Consider the following 263-nt stretch of genomic DNA (forward strand, 5'->3'; position numbering starts at 1 on the left):
GTTCTTCTTCGCAAGTGTGTGGAGTACCTTCATACAGGAGTGTTCAGGGAAGCATTGACTTGGGTTTGTATACAGTTTTCAAATTTTTAGATCCTAACTCTAACGTCCATCTGCCTAGTCTGGCACTGGATACTCCCTTCACCTTTCCGTTTAAAAGAAGTTGCAGAGGTGTGTGTGGAGTATGCAATGTTACTTCATTGAAACCATAAATGTATTCAAAATGTGACATTGCCCAATGGACAGATAGGAGGTGTCTTGTACAG

Source organism: Sinocyclocheilus grahami, unplaced genomic scaffold, assembly GCF_001515645.1.
Source record: "Sinocyclocheilus grahami isolate Dianchi unplaced genomic scaffold, SAMN03320097.WGS_v1.1 scaffold1558.1, whole genome shotgun sequence".
NCBI lineage: Eukaryota > Metazoa > Chordata > Actinopteri > Cypriniformes > Cyprinidae > Sinocyclocheilus > Sinocyclocheilus grahami.